Consider the following 22,234-nt stretch of genomic DNA (forward strand, 5'->3'; position numbering starts at 1 on the left):
GAGTCTGAGCACTTGTCTGCTGAATTCATGTTCTGTGTGAAAGGGTCAGGCCTGCAGTTTTGATACAAGCAATAAGTCACAGTCTGACCTGGAAAGGCTGGCTTAAAGCCAATTTATGAAGGTTTGCAGAAAGACCTGGCATACATTTGAAAATGCCAATATATCAATACAGTTTGATGCCGTAATGCAATTAAGTTGCTCTTGTTTATCCCAGAGAACCCAATATTATTTGTGCACATATTGTTGACTTTCATTAGCATTTGTAATTTCCTTCATATATTAAGAAGTAGGAGGCTAGGAGGGTAGGAGGGGTCATGGTCTGGGGGTGTGAAGAAGCAGGCTGGCAGCAGTATATTGGAAGGTATTGATTTTCCCTTAAAGACCCTGATGTTCCACAAATACCACTGCCATAATAATCTAAAAGCAATAACATTTCTCCTGCCAACCTTCCTATTTTTATAAGGAGTTAGAATGTCTTTGTAGATTATCCTCGGCATGCTCTGACAGCAGAGGGTTGGCAATATAGGTTGCAGCCCGTCCTAAAACATTGTTCCACTTCTGATAGAAAATCCAAGCTCTTGTATACCTCAGGGGTCTGATTTGGATTCTGCTGCCAAGCCCAGCTAAAGGAAAAACACCGCCCTCAGCTATTGCAAATAAGAAAATAATTTGCGTCTTTGCTTTTGAATAATGAATCTCACAAGTTACCTTTGAGGATGTTGGGCTCTGAATAAGCAGTCAGGTGCGTGAACGAACCAGCCACCAGAGTATTGCACACTATACTGAATGAATGCATATGACTCTCAGCATCAAACAGATGGAAACTTTTAATTTTCCTCAGGAATCCTGGGAGGCCCTGTGAGGAAATTAGAAAAACGAGTTACAACCCTATGCGTTGTTTACACATTTACAATATAATGTGGTTAAAGAAGTTTAGATTTCTTGGAGTGGGGTTGTATGAGGACTGTTACTGCCAACACAGAAGTACTAGTCAGTGTGAAGCACATTTTTAATGGTCAATGCAAACACACAGTATAGATGTTGGTCAGCAAAGCTATTGTACCGCTATGGAAGGGTGTTTTCAGCAATGAACCTAACACGTCAAAATATCAGTATGAGTTTATAGTGTCTTCATCACTTCACCTTACTGCCACATGGTCCTTTTCTTTGGAACTTAATATTATGGCCAAACAACATCCATCTGCATCCGGTGCACTGAACCAGAATCAAATGGTTCTCTCAACTGCGGTTTAATACCATCTACTGTGGGTAATAATTAGAGCTGGGCTCAAATCTTTGAGTTTGTTGTTTTCTAATTGTTGGGGTTACTTTTTTTCCATCTTCTTTAGGTTATGTTTTGGGGTATTTTTTGCCTTTATTGGATAGAAAAGTTGGAGAGAGACAGAAAATGTGGGGGGCAGAGAGTGGGGGAAGATATGCACCTTCAACTACTTCGACGAGGACTATAGCCTCTGAACATTGGGCGAACTCTTAGACCACTACCCCAACAGTGCCCCAGCATTACTTTTTTAAAGCTTGTATAGGCTCCAATTAGGGATGTACATTTCAAGTATTTTCCGTGATCGATTTTTGGAAATGTTAACGATCAATTATCGATTAATTGATTAAAAAAAACCCATTATTATTCTTACATCAAAAACAATGCCAAATAGGTTGTTTCCCCCTAGATTGTATTTTCTACAGCAACAAAATGCTGACGGTATTAAATACGGGCACACGTTTGACACGCAGAATATCAACGATCAGGCTCATTAAAATATTCTCCGCGGACATAATCTTATAAAGTGAAGGCTCATAATACTAACAGAAAAGTACTTCAGACTCACAGTGTCCAGTTTTCTGTCTACTCGTTCTTATTGAGAAAAATAAACACGTGTATTCGGTCAGGTGTCAGCCAGGAGCGCAACCGGGTCATAATCAGTCCCGCTGGAGAAAAGCCCAGACGGCTCTGATGTTTCTGATCTGCAAACGTAGCGTACCAGAATTTCCCACCTGTCTGTTGCCTTCGTATCCAAAGTTGGGAAATACCCTGTTTAAAGCTGTCAACCTTTGTGTCTGTGTTGTTGTTGGCAGTAGTTTTGTATTGATCCTCTTTTAAAAAGCACACGTGGAGACCTGACGCACAGCCGCAGCCGCCAGCTGAGCGTCTCCGCTGTGCGCAACACCTTTAACAACTGATTCACATCGAAACATGCTTTAAACTTAAAACACCTCCCTGATAGATGAGTGTAATATGAGACCACATGATGTTTGTTCCATGTGACGGAAAATTGATAACAAAAATGTGTGTTTCGAGTAATTTCTTAACAATCAATTAATCGATAATCGATTAATTGTGGTCATCCCTAGCTCCAATATGTGCAGAACTCAGCTGCTAGGGTTCTCACGCATGCTAAGCCCTGGCAGCACATCACCCCCACTCTCATGCGCCTCCACTGGCTCACTGTTAAGTACTGCATCTCCCTTGCCCCCCAATACCTGGCTGACCTCCTCCACCAACACACTCCATCTCAGAACCTACGGTCTTTGGACCTGGGTGTCCTCTCCATCCCCCGGACTAAGCTGCAGACTTTTGGAGACAGAGCCTTCAGTTTGGCAACCCCTACTCTGTGGAAGTCTCTCTATCCCGTCATCCGCAGCACCCCAACCCTGGACACTTTTAAAAAAGCAGTAAAAACACACCTTTTCCTCAAGGCCTTTCCCCATTAGCTAGTGTTGTCACCCCCTACCCCCCTGACCCCCTGAACCTTGGGTTTCTTGAAAGGCACTATATAAATTCCAGTTTTTATTATTATGTCTGCTGTAACTATTAGTTTATATATTTATATTAGCGTTTTATCATGTACTCATTTCCCTAAAGCCTAATCAAGAACAAGGACAGCAAATTAGCCTTGACGAGAAGTCCTACTCTGCATTAGTTGCACTTGAATTAGATGTTGAAATGCCAACATGTATTGTCCTTGTCAAATAAACTGATAAATACATAAAATGGACAGTTGTATGTATCCTGTGTCCCCTTGAACTGACATATAACCACTTAGCTGGAGCAATAAGTAACCAACTCAGCCATATGGACGTTAACCTGAAAAATGGACTGAAGGCTGGTGGTGCGAGCTCTGCTGACGTTAGAGACACTTGGCAAACCAATTGGACATAGCTTACCCCAGGGTTCCCGCGCGTCCTGGAAAACCTGGAAAACAGTTGACCAGTTTTCCAGTACTGGAAAACACCAGGAAAATGTGAGAAAAAGTAAAAAGTCCTGGAAAATTACAGATTGTCCTGGAAAATTATTCCAACATGACTGCCTGTGACCTGACAAGGTTTAAAAAAACACATCCCCATTCAACGTTTGTGGCCATTTTTGTCATTCAGTTCTATTTAGGTCAATTTATGCACTGATTATTATTATTATTATTATTTATTTGTTTCAGTAAGGCAGCTTCCAGATTCCTTTTCTGGCTCTTTTGTTTTTTTACTTGGCTAGTTTAATACTTTTTGAGAAAGAGAAAGATGAGATGTTGACCATCATTGTTACTTGGTTGCACTAATGAAGTGCTGTACATCTGTGGTTGCATTGTTCTATGATTAATTTGCCATCATTTTAAGCATGTAGGAGATGATTTCATGGATAGCCATAGACTGCACGTCTTTCACTGTAGACTTCCACTGAGAGGAACATATTAGACTATTTAGGAACTAAATTAGGAACTACATTCAGACTGTCATAACAGCTTGATCAGCACTGAAAGTGTCCTGGAAAATGATCTCTGGAAAAGAGTGGGAACCCTGTTACCCACAAACGTGATTTTCCTGTGTTTCCCAACTTTGACTGTTTTCTGTGTTTTCTTACCTTTAGACTTGTCGGAATTTACATTTCTTTTCAAACTGAGTTGGAAATCAGTCTCTTTGGAACATCCATTTTCTCAGGTCAGAATTGAATCAAAGATGTTACCGTTGTCCTGTACTATATGTTGTAGATTCAAAGTTCAGCATACTAGGCGAGTGGTTCTCTCTGAATTGTTTTTGGGTTTTTTTTTGTAATTGTGGACAGAAAACACAACATAAGGTATCACAGTAGCATCAGTCAATCAATCTGAGAACACAGATGGCCTCTCAGGGAGGCACATTTTTCTCTCAGTTAGCCTGTTGGAGCTGTTCTGACAACTTTTGTTGATACATAACTATCAGAGAGAAGAAATATGGAATAACTTTTTGTTCTCCTTCCTCCATTGTAGTAGTAGAAGTAGTAGTAGCAGCATTAGTTTCTATCGTTGAGGTGCCATGTACAAAAAAGCCCATTAAAGGTGACATATCATGCAAAATGGACTTTTTAATGGTTCTCTACCTGAAATATGTTTCCCTGGCATGTCTACAAACCCCCCGAGAATGAAAAAAATCCATTCTGCCCCTGATTTCTCCACCTTTCTGTAAATGTGTGTGAAACGATCCGTTTCAGACTTCCGTGTTTTTGTTACGTAACAACAATATCCGGTCTGTCACGGAGTCAGAGCTCGGAGCTTGTTCAGCCCATAGACTGTATAAAATAATACTGAATCCCTCCTCCGTTTTTCATTACCTGCACACGTGTGCTAACAAGGAGCTTAGGAGAGAGGCATGCTAGTTGTAGGCTGTCTTAATAAACACAAAGGTCGGTTTTACTCCCCACATCTGCAGATTTGAAGATCTAGTGGATGATTTTTATTTATCATGGATAAGTGCTAGCGCTAATTAGCATAGCCATATAGCTACATGTTCATAGCTGTAGCTGTGTACCAAGACACACGTCTACATACTGACAAATAGAACAAGAAACACTAAATATGTGACCAATCGTTCAGAAAGGTCCTGCTACAGGCGCCTCTCCGTCAGGATCAGATTCTGGATCAGATTCAGAGGGTTGAAGTAACGCGATCTCTGAGCAGCCGTGTATATTCAGCCAACATGTAAACATTAGATCAACGTGCCGGAGAGCCGAGGCACATCCACTTCCTGAGGGGGCGTGGTCAGAGGGAAAACAGAGTGTTCTGAGGAGGACTGAAGAAGAGGGCTTTTCAGGCATGCCAAAATCTGATTTCAAAGTGTTTTTTTGAGCATAAACTTTAAAGACATGTTTTGGGGACCTCTTAGACCAATATATATTGATGAAAAAAGTGTGATATGTCACCTTTAACTTGGATTTTTGGGACACATCAAACAAAACAGAAAAGAGCAGCAACAGAATGAGAGCAAAATAATGATATCACCTCCCTAAATTAGATTAGATCAAGCCAAATGCATTGAACACAGTCCTTCTCTGTAGACATTACAACTCCAACACATTAAATGCACAGACATGGCATTTAAAACATCAGACCTAAAGAGCCCTTCTGCTCTGTTGGTAGATATTTTGCCCAAACTGAACTGAATTAAACTCTTGGTGACTGCACAGGTACTGACTGTCTCTTCTCCTTTGGAATTGGTTGAAAGCGACCTGTTTCCAAACAAGATGCAGATTAACACATCTCGCAAACCTTTGTACTCACTTGTATTGATAGTTGACTCCATCCTTAGATTAATGGGTTGACCGTTGGAATAATAATCACATTTTTCAGTCAAGCATAATTGCCCAGTTTAAATGAACCAGCAAATTTCCTAGACTCAAAACAACCAACATCAGTTCAACCAAAAAACATTGGAAATGAAATTGGTAGTGTAGTGTTTTGGTGCCTTTAATTTTTAGAGTACATTTGTCTGTTAATTCAGGTTGATCTGCTGGATTGTATTTTGTTGTCCTATATGGCACACTAACAAGAAGCACCCTCAAACATAGGCCACTGCGCTGTCTTAAAGCATTTTTTTTAACAACTACACTTGATAGAATTATATCAGTAATAAGAGTTTCACCAGAAAACCAGAGACTCATAAAACAGAAACAGTTCTTAAAATTACAGAGGGACAAAACTGGAACCAGAAATAAACTTCCACCCCAAATGGTGTTGGAGGCAGATTCAAACAAGTGCCTCACAGCAAGTGAAATGATTTCATTCCAGTCTCGGTGCTTCCTGTGATCTGCAGACAGTTCAGTGTCGGTACAAGGTCTTTGTTGTCACAGAGGGGAGAGAGATCAGCGCCTGCCAATAGAAATGAAAGCATTAGAGATGGATTGAAAAGCGTAAAACACTCTGCCAATTCTCCATGATCATTAACTCATTGACAATTTTGTCAGCAAATTATGCGTAGTCTGTTGTCAGGTTTTTCCAGGCAATTTCCTCGCGAGCCATCACATCATCATCATCATTGTTTACCCGCCGTGCTTGCTGCTGAAAAAAGAAGCGGTTAAAACACACTAAGGGAAAAAAAAATCTTTAAGCTTTGTTTTGTTCATTACTGAGAACTGTCCATACCTTCACACGCTACTTCCAGCCTGTATGGTATGTCTGCTAAAGGTCCCGGAAAGAGATTGTGGAAGTCCATATTGGATTGGGAAGACTATTAGTCAGGAAGACAGCAATGTTGACGATGTGCGGTATCGATTGTGCCACCTAGAATAAGTTGCCATAACGGGATCATATTGATCAGAATCATTGATGGTGTACAGTATGTTTCACTGCCCTGTGGACAAATTCAATGGTATTGATGAAAGCACGGTGTGAGGATCAGGTGCATAGCTATGCCACACTGCATGTTGGAAGGACTGAAGAATGATACACAGCCGATTAATCAAATTAAGTTACTCCCACCGCAGTCTAGACTGCCTGCATGTAGGAGTGGCTTAGGAGACACAGAAAGAAATCAAAGGAGCACACCGTATATCTACTGTATGCTCCTGTTCTCCTCTTCAAAATGAGGAATTAATTAACTCTGCATCTAATCCAAAGAAATTTAAATATATCTGCAGAAGCTCCACTGGTTGTTTGAATGTATGCACAGATGGACAGATTTCAGGAGCTGTAACTAAAGGACAGATTAGTGCTTAATCTCGTTGTAGGGGTTTCTTCTTTCACTCAGAATCATTCCAGGAAACAAGAGCAGATTTGAAATCCATCCAAATCTAATTAAAACGCTCAATACAAAGGACTGTGTGCTTTTTTGACAGTTTGATTGGAGGGATGAGAGGCACAGTGAGGGAGGGCCTATACTGTACCCCTTTCACAGGAGGCTCCATGCCGTGTTGCTCTTTGGAGGGGGTGTCTTTTGTTGTTACTGGAGACAGATAGGCATTCCTGATAAATGTGAAAATGTGTCAAAACTCAGGAGGGAAGCCGGGGAAGTACCAGAGGTAAATTTGGCCTACTTGGGCATCATTACAGCTATTGTGTGACTGTCAGGAAGTTCACCCACATTGTGCTGTATTTTTTGCTGAGGTAGAATGTACATTTTTCCGTGCGCTGCTTTGTTGCTATGCAGACTGCACTTTTTTTTAAAGTCATGAATTAACTTGAAGGTGTTGCTTTAAAAATTCAAGTTCTTTCATTTTTAAGAATGTTTTTTAAAAATAAAAACAACCCCTGACACACATCTGAAACAAACACTGCTGACCTGCAGACTCCTAAATAACTACGCGTGAAGCCACAAGGCAATCTGAGAGAGTGGGTAGCTTCACATGGACAGGACTTCACATGCTGTCTGACCACAGGCAAAAAAAAAAAAATCAATATTTCTTTACAGGCCTAGGAGACTCTGAGGGCTTGCTTAACACCCTAACAACATGCTTCAGAGCGCTGCCTGTCCCGTAAACCTATCGGATCTCTGCGATCTCCAACTCTGCCTGGCGACAAGGCCTCCCAGGCCCCCTGCTTGTATTTTGCTGTCTGGCCCCTGCAGTCCCAGCCTGTGCAGCCCCCTGTCCCAGTCCCTGCAACCTCTTGCTCTCCAGCCTCTATAGCAGCAACAGCAGTGCTGTTAGCATTGTTAATGGCTATTGTTATGAATGAGGACCTCTGCTCCTCTTTCTTCATTGGCAGGCCCTGGGCAGGCAGATGGATAGGCTGCTACTCCTTCTCTGCTATCAGGACGGCCCAGACACCGGGTTCCCGGGACTGGCGGAACAAAGTAGGAGGAATGATGCCCCAGTGGGGAGAAAAGGGCGAAAGGGACCATGGCAAAAGAGGAGGGTGAGGTGGGGGGCTAAAGGGGATGAGGGAGGAGAGTCAAGGGAAGAGGGCGACAGCAAGAGAAAAAGCAGAATAGGAGGGGGCAAGAGACAAGGGTGAAGGAGCAAGGGAGCAATACAAGGGAGCAGGTCTCTCCTCCCCTGAATAAATTTGGAGCTCCATTGTGAGGATGTAAGAGAGGAGTGTGGCTGCTGTCTGTGGCAGAGGCCTATATTCTCAGCAGCCTGTGGAGAAGAAAAGGGGAGGGGTGAGGGGCACACACTGCCCCTTTACTGGCCCCCTGCCGTACCCCCCCCTTACCCTCTCCTCCTCCTCCAGCACCCCTGCCTGGTGATGAATGGTGGTACTTGCAGAAAGTGAAGCCTGCTGGTGAGCCTTGGCTCAGGCTGGGAGGCAGGGGGAGACTGCTTGGAAGATTACGGGGACAAACTCAGCAAAAGGCTGCCCTTCAGTCGCTCAGAGACTCCCCCAAAGATGGCAGGCCCTACTGTTGGCACACAACCACAGGAACGGGTGTCAGAAAAGGAGCCTAAACCTACACCCAAAGAGGGTTCATGCTCTCCATCATGAAGGGACACTGAGTCTGAACCAAGTCTACCATGGCACATGTTGGTTTTGTGCATTCTAAAGAATGCTGCAAGAAGCAGCAACTGTTACCATATGATTGTGTGTTGTTAATTTAGTCCTCTGTCTAGTGGGACAACCTTTTTTTTATTATTATTGATCATGATCTCACCTCCATAAATTACTGATTGCGGTCACAAATGTCAGCCAAGACATTCGCCGTAACCGCAAAAACGTGAAATACTAATTGCTCACTCAAAGAATTTATGCGCTGTTTGCTGACTACATCGCAAAAAAATGCTGTTCAGTTGATACTAGATTTATTTCAGGCACCGCACATAAAAATAATCCATGTCAACAACACTGTTTCCCTGCAATCTCTCTAATGAGTGTTGTCTCTGGCTTGCACTAAACACTTCCTCCTCCTCTCACTGCCACACACACTAAATAAGAAAGTAGAGCCCTCTCGTTCTGAATCAGAGAAAGACCTGGAGAGATGGAGAGAAAAGTAGGAGGAGAGGTGGATAGAGAGCCTGGGGGCTGGCCTCTGTCCCGGCTCCCCCAGCCTCTCTGGATCGCAGCCATCTGCCACAGCTGCTGCCTGGCTTTAACTGCCACTCTAATTGACAATGAACCCAGAGCCCTGTGATAATTGTGGCTGCTTGGTGACTTGGGCAGGTAATGCCTCCCTTTCAGGATTTATCAGGCCCCATCTGTTCCTCGTAGTGCTATATGTGGCAGAAAAGACCCCCTACCCGACCATCACCACTCACTACTACTACTACAGCCACCCCTGCCTCCTCCTCCCCGTCACTCCATCCATCCCTCATCTGCCCCCCCTTCTCGTTTTCTTCATGTGCATTGTCATAGCCAACCAATATCCTGCTCCCTAGCGGCTCCTCCGTCTCCTGCTCCAGTTGCTGAGCAAATATTGAGTGTTTTTGTGTGAAAGGATGCTTATTAGAGAGCAGCTCCCAAGCCAGGGGCTGCAGCCACACCCACCAGAGGGCACCGCTTGGAGGCGAGGATTGTTTGTTCAGTCATTAACTAAAAATAAAAGACTCCTTGCAGTTGCCTGAAACTCCCCCTTTTCCCTGTGTTCTGTGGTGATGAGTGTTAAAAACAACTGGAGAGGGTGGGAGGCCAGGGGGTATGGGGCATCACCTCCCCACCCTCTGCCAACACCACACCACCCCTGTTCTGTTGATTAGACACTCATCTTTTTTTTTCTTTCTCCACGGTGAGGGAACAATTGAGATCTCTGCAGCGTTAGCAGGTGTTGTGTCCAACAGTGTTTGATTATTGCTATGCTCAATCTTGATCAAGTCTGCTTACCAGCCGTCCCCCATGTTCTGGACTGTCACTGTCAACAACGCTGCACATTTAGCATGTCAGATGTTGTAATGCTGATAAATTGATAGATAATTCAGGTATCATTCTTTATGTAGATAATTGACAATTCCAATATGGGGTTTATGAGTGTGCTCAGTGCAAACAAAAGTGCAGAACTTTCAAGCTTGCAGGTTTTTGCACTTTGTGTGTCAATAATTGTTGTCCTTTGTGAAGGACAACAGGTATTCTTAACATGTACATCAATATATGTTGTGAATGTTTTTCTGAATCTGAAAAATACAAGAAGATATGGTCCCAAAAAGAGTATCGTCTGATGATGCAAACAGGAAACACACACCGCTACTGGCAGTGGATGCTCCGCCAAATGCTTTTTTCGATTGCCAGATTAATGTCAGATACTGGCAGATAACTGGAAAATATGTCAGCTTTACTTTCCAGAAATGGACAGATCTTGGCCATGTGCTGCCTAATTGTGGGCAGTGTTTTTCCCATCTGTTAGGAGCAGATATCATTTTCAGACAGAGTGATCAGATATGGTTCAAATTTACTATCATCATCCTAAATGGGGGGGATTTGTATTTATTTATAGCACAATTTGGAGCTGACTCCATGTTCATAGTTTAGGTACAATATGTACTACAACAGCTCATTTGGGCGAGGGCCATGGTGCGTTTTGTTGCCGGAAAAAGACACAAGAATGCTTCAGTGCCTTCTGATCACCATAAAAAATCAAGTCATAACTGTTTATGGAACAATTTTCACAACTCACAGCAGGAAACTCGATTTTTTTTTTTTTTGTTCTTCCCTTAATTATTGTACGTTGCTTAAATTAACTGTAATTGTATTTCATGGGATAACACAGATTCTAGCACCCTTCTCTGTTTGTAAACTACGCACAGAAAACATGTTTTACAAACCATTAAGCTCACAAATTTATTCACACAAATAAAACCAGCCATCTGTAATTTAGCATTATTTCAGTGCATTAGGAACAGAACATTTAACTCAGCCATAATTTTAGGCTTTGAATTAGAGCTTGGATGAGAAGGCACTCTAAACAGAGTGCCGTGTGGACACAGGATATCACACCGGAGTGGGAAAATGTCATGTGGAGAGTTTATGAATATGAAACAGGGTTACAATTGAGACTCAGGAAAGCATTCAGGGTAGTTGGCATTCTATCCTTTATCTCGTTGGCTGTAGTGGAATAGATTTTTGAATATGGATGTGATATAATAGCAGTGCTGTAACATTGAGTGTGTGCTACATGCTGCATATGCAATGGAAATAATAGTTTCCACTTTCTGCCAAGATTTTGACATGTAACTAAAACGAGACCTACACCTGATTTTTCCAGTGCATCCATTTCTAATACCACATCCATTCCAGGCAAGATTTCAGGATTTCAAGTGCAAGGACATCCTTAGGCCATAAAAGCCTCCTCCTAACAGATTCAGCAGGCATGTGATACCGAAACAGCAAAATTCTCTCTCCTACACACTTACACACACACACACACACACACACACACTCACAGACACACACTCACTCACAAATGCATCCTGCTGACAACCCCACCACTCCTAATCCCTCCTCATCATGGCTGCCTGAGCCCTCAGGGTTCCAGTCATTTGCGGTGTATCTACCACAGGATACTGATGCTGCTGTGCTGTCTGCCCGTGTGCAGGTGTGTTAGTTTGCAAGTGTGTTTTGTGAGTTTAAAATATGGTCGCATGATTTGAAACAGGAATTAGCGGGCTAAATGCCATATTTATCTTCAGAGTGCTCACCTGCAAGCTAAGCTTAATGGTCAACAAATGGAATTAATGCCCTAGGCAGTTACTGGATTTTCAAACCATCAATGATTGGCTGGTTTGTGGGCTGTAAAGGAAGCACATGTACAGTAAATAAATTAAAAAAAGCATTTCTCCAACACCATTACTGGTTACACAAGCTTTACCCTTCATTTATTGGTACATTCTGCTCTCTCTCGTGGTTTCTGTTTGTAATTTGTAGAATTACCCTCTCTTTTCTAAAGTTGCATCCCCACCAGTATGCCCTGTTTACTCAAAGCAACAACCAAGCCACTGCCCATTCATGCTTCCTGGCTTTGACAACAAATAAACACTACACGCTGGAGCTAACAGGCAGAAACACTGTCTGGAGCTGCTTTCATGGCACAGATGACTACATAAGGGTTCAAAAGGACATGAAATTTTAAACTGGCTGCATCAAATAATAATCTATTGTGTAAAATACCACAAACTGTGAGCTGGGTGTTAGCACAGTGAGACCAAGGGTATTTTTAGTTTAATTTTAACCGCTTGAAAAAAGACTTCATTGAGAGCTTGGCAGCTCTTATTAGCATGTATTTGCATAGCTATTCCACCAAATACTCCCACAACATTATCTTGTCACTTAAGCTTTAACAGTATATCAGTTGGTGGATGATATTGAGGGGATATGGAGATTAGGGATGTACATTTGTCGTCGATTAAGTCACTTTAAATGTGGTCACCCTTGATAGTTGGCACCAGAATTACTGGCCCTTCAGAATAAGTATATTATTTTATTAGTATAGGGCCTCAGTATCTATGCTGGATAAGGAGGATACAGCACTTTCCAAAACTATGCCGGTGTTCTGGTTGAACTAGTGACCCTGTTAACTGTCGACTTAGGGCGGAGGGGTCTGTGGTTTTGGTAGTTATAACACCTGTTGAAAACATAAAGATTTTGTTTTCCATATGATGCCAATATTTGCGCATATGGCCTTTGACGAATAACTGAACAAAGATGTAGCAACTTTGAGTACCCATAAAAGCGCTATACAAGTCCTATCAATTAGTATTTTGGTGCAAACTTTGTGCTCAGTCCGCTTAAAGCTCCTATGAGGAACTTTCTCTTTGTGTCGATTTTGGCGCCCCCTGTGGACAATATTATATCTCTTGTTTCTTTGCTGATCTTTTCTTTTAAGTCAAAAAAAAAAAATCTTGGGATTTTGTTAGCAGACTAAGCGTATGCCCCATATACGGAGGCTATGGTCCTCATCGCAGTGGTTGCTGGTTCGACTCCAGGCCTGACCATTTGCTGCATGTCTCCCCCCCCCCCCCCCCCCTCACTGCTCCCCACAGTTTTTGTTTCTCCTCATCTGTCCTATACATTAAAGGTGGAAATACCATAGACAGCATAAATAATGGACGTAGTATCCGTGACGTCACCTATCTGTTTCTGAAGCGCTGTTTTGAGGCCAATCGTTGGCTGGAGCCATATTGCTGAGCGATTTTGACGTAAAGAGGCGGGCTTTGAGCCTCCTTGCCAACAGCTACAGTGTTCTCGCCTGTCAATTAAGTCAGCTTTGCCTCTCATTGGAAGACTCGTAATCTTAATATCTTCGAAATTGCTGCGTTAGAAAAAATTCACCCCCCGTACAGTGTGTGCCGATCGAGAATTTAGCTATCCAGACTACACTTGTCTTTTGTACCAGGCTGTAAACATGTTTATTTCTGCTGTAAAGAGCAGCTTTTTTTTAAATTGGTGTGTATGTGGTTTACGGTACTTTTGGAGCCAGCCTCAAGCGGATCCTCGATGAACTGCATTTTTGAGTCCGCATTGGACTCATATTTTTAGACCGGAGTCTGCCGTTTGGGAAATACCCAAAAATATATCTTTAAATAAAAAAAAAACATCCTGCTTTTTTGTAACTGTTACATGTGCAACCCATTATGAATATTTGCTGTTGAAAAAGCATAAGAATAGTTTTTCTTCACCATACTGTAAATTGCACCATCTCACGCCTACCCTCTTAGAGTGGTTATACGTAGGTATCAAAAATTACAAGGTAGAAGTTATTTTTTGTTTGTCTTATAACCAATTAAAAACTACTCACAGGAGCTTTTAGTTTAAGTCTTCAGTTAATGCCAAAATGTCCAACAATATTTATATATGTGTATGAGGCTGAACGCATGCAGACATTTAGTGAAAGCTGTATCATTTTGAGGAGATGCAAAGCAAATTTTTGTTGCACATGCATTCTTTTATATCTGTAATTGGTGAATGTTTCACTCAAAAATCAATACCAGTGTTGGCCTGTGAGAGTCAATACTTGTTATTCCACTATGGCTGCAATAAACACTATAAAAATTTAAGTGCTACTCAATGTACTTATACTTTACCATCACAGCCACGGCTATAACATAAGCATATTCACACAGGCATATTTAATGTATATGCATCTATTCCATTTATAAATTTTAAAGCACATACTGTATGTTGTAATGTAGACTTGTGTATGGCTTTGAGGATGCCGTAAGCTGGATCGGGCTAATTACACACAAAAACCTGCTCCCAGAGCTCCCTGACTCACATAATAAGTGGGGACAAAGGCAATGACATGATCTTAATCAAAATGACAAGAACATTAAAAATGTAGCATTGCTCAACACAGGCAAAGATAAGAATCGATTTGGGCTGCTGATGATGGTTATCACCATTAATTATTGAATTAGTTCTCCATCATCATATAAGTGCACTGCTGCATCCTCCAGGGCAGGGACAGGAGCATGTTTCTCTCTGCTAATGTACTATTTGAGTTCTCCTCTAGTATGCCGCATGTTACCCTTAAGCTAAATTCACACTCATACGTTAAGCATGTAAACATAACATACTCTATTTTATCTCTGCGTCTCAGACTAGCTGTCTGGCTGTGTTGTTTTCCATCTCCCCATTGGTCTTAATCTCTCTGTGCAAAACGTGAAAGTGGATTGGACGCTAGCAGTGTGATAGCACACATCTCCAGCCCTGTCTTGTAATAACTACAGAGTCCCGCGTGTTGTGAGCCTGTGATCCTGCGAGCCCGCGGCCCATCAGAAACACCATGTCCCTCTAGGTGCATTAATCCGGCAGGCGGGGCTGTGCGCTGTGGGCTGAGGCCTAGCTATCTCCCGCCTCGGCCTCCCAGGATGGCCCTGCTTAGGCAGAGGAGCTCCCCACTGACCCCCGGGCTACGGGGGCGCTGAGATTAGCAGCTTTGTAACTTTGTATCTGTCACAGGCCAGTGCTGTGGGGAAGGACAGGCCTGGATTAGCACAGGGGAGAGGAGAAAGCTATTCTACATTTCACACACAGCTAAGAGGGGATTCAGGATTCTGGTCACTGCCAACTGGGACATGGGGTGTAGATGAGAGTTTGGGGAGGTAGTGCACGCATGTGTATGTGTGTGGGTCTGATTTAGGATGTTTGAAGTGGAATTAAAATAAAGATTAGAAAGTTAATCCCAAAGTTTGAAAGATATACTGAATGGGCAACATGATCTTAATTCCAGAGGGGAGATTTAGAGCCCATGAAACACAGGTGCCCACCATACTGGAATATTCCAGATGTGACTTTATTATGGCTTCACAACAATCCTTTTAGCTTTCCTCGCAATGGGACACTAAAGCTCTGTTAACTCAATAATAAAAATCATGAAAAAAATCTATTCATCTCCTATTAATCACAATCTGTTATCAAATAGCTGTAGCGAAATGCTCCAAAGATCCAAAACCAGCGCAGAATGTCCTCCTCAAAATGACCACACACTCGTTATTGTGGATTGAATTGGTTTCAAACATTGTCTCATTCAGTGAGACACAAAGAGCTGGAGTGAATAAACCAGCAGCAAACATAATGCTAATCAGATACTCAATCACCCTAAACAATACACAATAGACACTAAATATGAAGATGGCTGCATAGTTCACATGAATAGCTGCCCTGCAGGTTTGAGGTGTCACTGATAGCGCTGCATTGTGAAGGGCCATTACCATATGTTTTGGCCATTGTCATTAGCCTTCTATTTGTCGGTCAAGGGACCCCGACGCGATGGAGATGGAGGGCTCATTTATCATAAACATACAACAGTGACTCAGGCAGCCACAAAGAAACGTTGCACCTCTGCATTAATATTCATTGCTTCAATAGAGTTGTTGTGCTATCAATAATACAACTCTCTCTCTCTCTCTTCCTTTTTTCTCTCCAAGAGCTCTTTCTTCGTCGCAGCTTTCCTTGTAATTTTTCTATTAGAAGTCTTTTTCTTTCCATTTAGTGCCATTCTTCTCCACTTTGCATAATGGTGTCAAGGTTAATAGCCTTATAGTAATAGTGCTTACATTGCATATTCCCAAATTCCCAGGCTCTGCCAGCCAAAGAGAGGATCACTTAGTCTTCAAAGGGCAGTGTATGAGGAAACAGCAACAATTTAAGCTGAACTTGTGCACAAGTTGAAGTGAGCAATCGAAGACACGATTAGGGCTGCACACTTAATTTGATTTCAGTCAGGATTCTGGACTTCCTTCGATCAAAGAAACATGACTGATGCTGATTATTGACATGCTCTGCCTGCAGAGAACTCTACATGGGGATTGATTTAAAGAAGTCTTTTAATAAAGCATAATTTATGTTAGGTTATGAGTCATGTTTTCTGTGTATATTTCCCTACAGTTCATTTCTGCACACACACACACACACACACACACACACACACACACACACACACACACACACACACACACACACACACACACACACACACACACACACACACACACACACACACACACACACACACACACACTCTTAATCTGCATCTCTCACACAGACACTTCTCCCACCCTGCCTCTCCTTTTCTCTTTACCTGTATGTGTCTGCTCTGATGACATAATTCATCAGCATTTCACGAACATAAGTCACCTAGTTAATACAACTCACAGATGAAAACATTCATTAGTTATGACAAGGTGTGATCCATGTGTTGACGAGGCTTGTTGATGACGAAGCAAATCTTAACAATCCATCACTGAGAGAGATAGAAGAACATCTTTAGCTGAGAGCAGGAGGACCATGTGTGTGTTAGTAAAGGAGAAGGACAGAGAGAGCATGGAGAATGAAGCATATTATGACTACAACACCAAACAGTGAGAGACAGATCAGTGTCAGAATGGAACATACATTTTAAATTATAAGCCAAAGTCTTCCCATTTTAAGGATAAGGTACAAAAGAGTAACCTGGGACTTTCTCCAGATCCGTGTTCAGTCTGTCTCTGATCCACTGTGGTGCAGCTCTGTGCTCTCTCGTCCGTCAACACACACTGGTTGCATTTTAAGAACACAGCGGGGGGGCAGGACCGCCGAACAGCTGGAGTCACATGACTAAGGTTTTATCGTGGTAATTACTGCATTAATGAATATCCAACTCCTCTCCTCATCCATTATATCTTTAGGGGCCTCTGAAAACCTCTGACCTGTTGCCTCCAGGCCTGGCTCCGCTCATCATGACATTTCAGTGTTGTAGTAAAGTGAAAAACAATCTGGTGATAACACAGTGTTCTATTCTGAAAATTAATTGGATGTTTTAATTTTGTTTTGGTGCCTGACTTCCCTGTCCCGCTTGATCTTCTTCTCTGTTGTGCGTCGTGCACCGGCATCCAGCAAAAATAGAAGTCTTGCGTATCTGATCAGGAAGGGCTCCGGCGTGCCAGATCAGAGACGCAGCCGAAACGCAACGGCGTGGATCCAGTGGGAGTTAACACTAGGGCTGAACGATTTTGGAAAATAATCTAATTGCGATTTTTTTCCTTAATATTGCGATTGCGATTTAATATGCGATTATTTTTTCAAGGTCTTCTTCATGTATTTTTCAACAAACACAAGCAATAAATCAATCTGTAGAATAATAAACAATATCAGATTGAATTGTTCTTTCTCATAGGCTACACTTATTTATTTATTTTTTATTTTATTTTATTATTATTATTTTTTTATTTAATATATGCAACAGACACAAAAGTGCTAGACATCAAACAGAACACAAAAGAAAAACAAACCATAGAACTTGAGAGCAACAACCAAACAAAGCCATCAAGTATAGAACACAGAAAAAAAACAAAACAAAGAGACTAGAAGAAAAACAAAACTAAACAAAGAGACTAGAAGAAAAACAAAACAAAACAAAGAGACTAGAAGAAAAACAAAACAAAACAAACAAAGAGACTAGAAGAAAAACAAAACAAAACAAACAAAGAGACTAGAAGAAAAACAAAACAAAACAAAGAGACTAGAAGAAAAACAAAACAAAACAAAACAAACAAAGAGACTAGAAGAAAAACAAAACAAACAAAAAACAAACAAACAAAAAACAAACAAACAAAAAAAACGGTTAGAAAAGAAGAGTTGGACTATAGGTGACGATCACAAAACAAAACACACACTTATGTTAAGATAAAGGCAAATGAAGCGTTGGATTAATATGAAAGGCGCTTTATTTATCTACTTGAATTACAGTTGTAAACTTACTAAATACTTTGACTTGCAGTCTTGTAAGCGTTCACCACAACTACTTAACAACATTCTGCCAAACAAGTGTTTTAAGTTTAAAGTATGTTTTTTTTTTTTTAACTTAATTTTTATTCATTTTTCTCATCAACAATACAATGTGAAAAATATGTCTTTTTTTTTTTTTTTTTTCCCAGCTGTATAGTTACATTTGGACATTATGACAGAATCAGATAACACAAATACAATAAAGCAAAATGTCCACTGCAGGGAATTTACATACAAACAATATTACACACATACAAACAAGTGTAAGGATAAATGTTCGTATGAGTAAAGGAGAAATGAAAATCATAATTAAATATTGTAATCATGAAGAAATAAATTCTAATCCACTCAGAAATATCGCGTGTCAAAGTACAGGTGCGAAGTTGAACCCAGGAAAAAGTAATGCATGATCTTGGTCTGCACCTAAATTAAACATCACTCTCTATTGCAGGGGTGTCCAAACTTTTTTCAAAGAGGGCCACATATGATGTTGTCAGAATACCTCAGGGCCAGTGACTCCTACTGAGACTTTGGAATCCTAAAAGTCATATATGAAATATTTAATAACAATTATTTTAAACGTTTTCTCAATAAAACAGTAACTAGGAAGTACCATGTAAAGATTAGCAAACGTTATCTTCTTCTGGGGGAAAATGTTTTTAATTCGGATCGGGCAATGTGGGATAAATTTTGTCTCATTATTTTCCTATGGCAGGATCATGATCTGGATTTCATCACACTTCTTTTTCATGTTGTTTCTAAGACTGTTCTGACCAGCAGACAACATATTAAGAACAAAGTCATTACTTTCCTGAGTTCTGAACATTTTTTAGGCACCCAATTTTACCTTTTCTGCACAATTTCATAATTTTGATCTTGTCTTGTGTCCTCTTTTGTGTCTTCTGAACTTTTAGTGTTCATCAAGAACATTTTCACATCATGATAAAAACATTGATTTGAAAACCTGTCAGCTTTAAGAGTTCTTGTGTTTCTTCTTTATTGCCATTTTGAAGAATTCCCAGAGCTTTGGCTTTAGAGAGGTAGTCCATGTGAAGCTTTTTGAGACATTTCTGGATTGACTTTAGTTTTGTTTGTGCGCTTGAAAGAAACTGCAAATGTACAGATGATTCAGAAGGTGATTAATTTATGTGCTATAAATAACACAATTTAAGATGGAAGCTTGGGGGCCATAAATAAATGGACCTTGGGCCGCAATTGGCCCCCGGGCCGTACTTTGAACACCCCTGCTCTATTGCATTAGTAGAGCCAGCACAGGTCTCCACCAAAGTTTCTCTTTGGAGTCTTAATTGGTATGTAATTTGTTCCATTTGATAAATGTCCCAAACCTTCTGGATCCATATATTGTAAGTGGGAAGGTCTGGTTTCAACCAGCGTATGGTGATGCACTTCAGGGCCACTGTAGACAGGATATTAAACAAGTACTTTTTGGCCCTCCCATTCAGGCCAACTGGCATCACTCCGAGTATTGCCACCAAGGGGTCTTGAGGAATGTCCTTTTGGAAGACCTCTTTCAGTGCATCAAATACCTCTCTCCAGAACAAGTTTAGTTTTGGACATGACCAGAAGATGTGGGTATGGTTAGCCACATGGGTTCCGCAATTCCTCCTTCACCCGCAGTGTGTTGTTTGTATTCATAGTTAAAAATACGTTATACAGTTTGCCAATTATTTTCTTATCACCCTTCCCTTTTTGTATAAGCATTAGGAAGTCTTCTATGGGGGTGGGATTTATAAGTTTGTCCCACTCCTTTTGAGTCTTCAAGAAGGTTCTTAGCTGTAGGTATCGAAAGAAGTCTGTCCTAGGGAGATCAAATTCAGTTTTCAGCTGTTCAAATGTTTTAAAAACATGATGTCCAAGCAATTGGTGCAGATAGCACAGCCCATTATCTGACCACCTTCTGAACCCAATATCCAGGTTGTTAGGTGTAAAAGACTCCATTAAAGTATGTTTTGATGCGAATCAGCTGACTGAAGGTGTTGCACACAGCAGAGACGCTCAGCTGAGGGCTGCGGCTGAGTGACAGGTCTCTTTTTTTCACTGCTGCTGGACTGATTCTGACCCGGTTGCGCTCCCGTCTGACACCTCACCACGTCACATGCTTATTTTTCTCAATAAGAACTAGTAGACAGAAAACTGGACACTGAGAGTCTGATATATGATTCTGTTCAGTTGTCCTGTTGCAGTAAATCCACATGTTGTCTGGGTCTTCACTGACTCTGCGTCTGTGGAGATTATTTATAAGCCTGCTTCACATGTTGATATTCAGCGTGTTGATTATTTTGTACGCCTCAATATGATCAGTTATACTGCTGAGGCTATTTTTAAAGATGTCAACAACAAAACAACAACTCAAAACTTAGCGTCGCCGATGTTGTTTTCTTCATCCCCCACTCGCACGTGTCTCATTCTTCAGAGATTCTTGGCCGTCTGCAAAACCAGCTGAAAGGTGCATTACGGCCACGTACTGCATGCAGGTCACGTAAGGTTGCATCTGTATACATGAAACTTTTTTTTTGCGATTTGAAAATTGCGTTCTATTACATTGCGATGTCGGTTTGAATTTGATTAATCGATCAGCCCTAGTTAACACATTGACTAGAATAAAAACCTGTCAGATCCGGTGCCATGACGGATCAGAGACGGACTGGACACGGATCCAGCTGAGTTTGGCCATAAAACAGGTTATATCTGTGATTCCGTTGGTCTAGCCGTTTAAGTGCTTGCCCCATATACAGAGGCTTTAGTCCTTGTTGCAGCGGTTGCAGGTTGACTCCAGGCTGAACCATCTGCTGCATGTCTTCCCCTTCTCTCTGCTCCCCACTTTTCATTTCTCTCTTCAGCTGTCCTGTCGAATAAATGCCAAAAGTATAACTTTTACTACTTTTGAAAAGCACACTGAAAATACCCTATTATAATTACAAGTCATGTTTCAACTGTACTATATCAATATTTAGTGAAAGTTCTTATATAAGTAAAGCTTTGATGCTCTGTGATGCTGTATTTGGGGATGTATTTGGGGCTGGTGTAAGCAAAAAAAAAAGCCAGGGAAGAATTTTGTTCTTCATCTGGCAATATGTGAGATTCAGGATGTAAAAAAATATTATATATATATAATATAATATATTATTCTGATAAGTCTGACCTCAATACTTTCAAATTAAATGTGATGATCATTCCGTCCATAACCGTTCAGCCCCAGACTCAGTGTTTCCTATTTCAGGCTTTTCTGCTAACACTTACAAGACTCTGTGTAAGTCAGTGTGAGGGGCAGTCACAGATGGAAGGACAGACAGATAAAACCACCTTTCAGGCGACTTGGCTTGGCCCAGCTAAATGGCTTCCGACAGCCAGATTCATCAGTGGCTCATCTGTGCTGTTTACACTGTTTAATTGTTTGACAGTTCCTGTTTATGCTGTGTCACTTCCAATCCCCTCTGCTTCCATTAAACAGCCGAGCTTTCCTTCAATAAATGAGAAGCATTTAAAATCCGCCAGTAGCCGTCCTGCTGGATGTGATCAAACAGAAATGTGGCCGCCCAGCTTCCTGCAGGCATCACTCTCATATCCTGGAACCGAGACCAGACCAGGTCAATCAACACTTCAGGCGCAGTTTGCACGAAAGCTGTGTGTGCATGTATTTTCATGTTTGTGTGTGTGCGACTGTCAATTCCCCTGCAGCCAGTTGGCTCTTTTACCCGACATCTCAAAGTGGGAGGCCTGATGGAGAATCAGTTGAGGCTTTGAAGTCTGATATAAATAAGACGGTTAAGGGGACCTGCATGGGCAGTGATCCTGGATCGCTACTCTTAAGAAGCTTGATATATACG

At 41.5% G+C, this 22,234-nt stretch overlaps 1 long non-coding RNA gene across 4 annotated transcripts in view; it reads left to right on the plus strand.

The window, feature by feature from the left end:
• The window catches only part of LOC117806813, a 105,224-nt gene that overhangs the window by 59,854 nt on the left and 23,136 nt on the right, over positions 1–22,234 (plus strand). The window contains exon 4 of one of the 4 annotated variants that reach the window (XR_004629764.1): positions 7,965–8,027. The exons of the other annotated variants lie outside the window; for them this stretch is intronic. This is a non-coding gene — a long non-coding RNA (uncharacterized LOC117806813). Of the gene's footprint in view, positions 1–7,964; positions 8,028–22,234 lie in introns of those variants that run through there. 4 annotated transcript variants of the gene reach the window in all.

Source organism: Notolabrus celidotus, chromosome 22, assembly GCF_009762535.1.
Source record: "Notolabrus celidotus isolate fNotCel1 chromosome 22, fNotCel1.pri, whole genome shotgun sequence".
NCBI classification, from domain to species: Eukaryota; Metazoa; Chordata; class Actinopteri; order Labriformes; family Labridae; genus Notolabrus; species Notolabrus celidotus.